This window comes from Lactuca serriola, chromosome 1 (genome assembly GCF_051521515.1).
Source record: "Lactuca serriola cultivar US96UC23 chromosome 1, Lser_US96UC23_V15, whole genome shotgun sequence".
Lineage (NCBI taxonomy): Eukaryota > Viridiplantae > Streptophyta > Magnoliopsida > Asterales > Asteraceae > Lactuca > Lactuca serriola.
In genome coordinates, this window is record NC_136408.1 from 221,827,392 (window position 1) to 221,830,192 (window position 2,801).

Here is a 2,801-nt window from a genome sequence, read left to right on the forward strand (position 1 = left end):
CTAAGTGAAGCTGAGTAATATTAGAGTAAAGACGTTTTGCAATTAAACAAAAAACATTCCGCTGTTTTAACAACTTTAAATTGTCTCTTTGTAAATAAATGTTTTCGTCTTTAATTTTAACTAATTCAGACTCCTTCAACTCGATCCACATGCGCCGCTCCTCACTCTTCGAAGACACCCTGCTTAATTGATCAGTTAGGTTAGAATTGGTGACTCGAGTTTGAGTTAAGCTACTATCTAGATGAGAAATTCTTGTATTAACATTTTTTAGTTCTTTCTCATATGAGGATTTTGGTACTTTAAATGAAATGAAAACCGATTGTACCTTCTTTATCAGTTCATCAAGCTCATTGAACTGCTGGCTGAGTGGTTTGGCCGTAAAGCACATGTCCTGCTGCTCCTTCGGTTCCTCGCTTCCACCATCAGTGTTGTATCCCCTCATCTGAGATACATCAGACACCATGAAGCATCTTCCTCCACTGCTCTCCTCCTTTGCCACATAAGCTTTTCCATGAGTAGGCTTCCTCACTTCATCGTCTTCTGAGTTGGTAGACCAAACTTCCACGCTACCGAACTCGTCATCAACAACCGAACCCTGCACAATAAGAGCATTCATAGAAGGGTTAGCGGTAGACTTCTTCTTTCTCATCTCATCCAGCCGTTTCTGCAGCACAGCTTCCTCATCCTTTTCATCATCCTTTTCAGCCATCTTCTTAAGGACACAATCTTTAGCATGGTGGTTTTTCCCACCACAGTAGTAACAGCTTACTCCAGAATCACCATCCACCTTCAGTTCCTTCTTGGGCTCTTCAACCTTCGGTTCATTGTTAACTTTTTCTGAACTATAACTCCCCTGCCAGTTTCGGTTTTTATTGCTGGGGAATCTCTTCTTTATGAACCTCTTGGGGTTAGAAACCATCATAGCATAATCCTCAGACGTGAGGTCATACTCCTCCAAGTTAAGATCTTCATCCTCCATCACAGCTTTACTTTTTGACAGGAGGGCCAGCGAACCAAGGCTTGAAACAACGTTCTTCTCCTGCAGTACAATCTTCTCCTGGGACTTGAGAATACCCACCAGTTTTGCCAAAGAATATGATTTAAACTGCTCATGGGCTTTAACAGTTGACACCACATCTCTTCATTCTGACCTTAGACCATTTAAGAACGTAACCTTCTGCTCGATAAGCTTCCTTTCGATGTCATGCTTGATCATCCTGCTGAGAAGATGATTGAAGCGATCGAACGTCTGGGTCACTGTTTCTTTGGCTCCTTGCCTGAATTCTCCAAACTCAGATAAAAGCAAGGTTTGGATAGAATGTTCAAGATCCTCGTCTGTAGAATACAGTTCGCGAAGTCTATCCCAAACTTCCTTTGCCGTTGTGCATGAACTGACCAATCTGAAGGTGTCTGACTGAAGGGCGAATCTTATCAATCTTAATGCCTTGATATTGCACTGGAATTTATCCGTTTCATCTTGTGCAATATCTTTGACATCCTTCAGCAGATCGTTATACTCTTTTTGAGTTTTAACAATTCTTGACGTTGCAGAATGAGAAAACGGTCCATTAATGATTGCTTCCCATATGAGGTATCCATTATCCTCAGATCCTATAACGTAGTCTTCAAAGTGATGCGCCCAGACTTCATAATCATGGATATATAGGATTGGAATCTTCGTCGTCGACCCGATGCTGTTGGAAATATTGATAGGATTTGATTACGATTCGTCCATTATGATCGAAAAAACTTGTTAAAAGATCAGACTTGTAATAACTCAGATTAGGGCAAAACAATAAATATCAAGATACGTCAATAATGAGATGACGGCTCAATAAATATCAGTAATTGCGGAAAAACCCTAATTGAAACCTTTTCACAGAAAAGATGTGTATCGATTACACAGCCTCCTGCTCTGATACCAATTGATGAGATTAAAACATTAATCTTTAAAGATCGATTAGATCTTAAACAGGTGAATATATATTTAAACAGTAAGAACGAATGCAAAATAAAGAACAACTCAACGATGAATCAAACGTGTCGAATGATTAAAATAAAATCCTCAGAAGAGCTCGATTAAGAACATCAACTGTAGAGGATTGGTAGGTTACAAGAACGATAAAGAAATCTGTAAATACTATCGTTATGCTCTAGATTAATCGTTCAATCATTAACCTAATATGCATGCAAGCATATACTTATATATTAAACATAATGGGCTCTCGGTTGGACAGGCCCAAACCGGAATACAAATTAAATAATCAAACAGCCGAGCCCAAAGACGCAACCTTCAAATAAATCTTTAACCCAAAAAAATTCATCTTTGATTTTAACTCTAAACAATGTAGCATATAATTGTCTATTTGTAAACATTGCTTATCTCAAAAACTCCAAAATTTTAAGAACAAATCTGAAATATGATGAACAATTTCGAAATTTCAAGTATTTTTTTTACTTAAATATAACAAAAAAAAATTAAACACATATTGTGAATGAGAACTATATACAATTTATTGTACGAAATAAGACATTAGATTGAATAACAAAAGTGGTAAATTTCTTTAAAAAAACAAAAAGAAGTCCGAATTTTGAAGTTCAAATCAAAAATAATACATTGGGGACTAATTGGTTACTTTTCAAAAACAAACAATAAAAAAACAAACAATAAAAGACTATTTTATTTAGAAAACTCATTTATAATTGTTAGTTTACTCGATATTCCTTTTAAAATATAACAAATGGAATATTAAGGTTGTTAAAATGGTATTTAATTTTTTTTTCATTTTATGTACATCTTA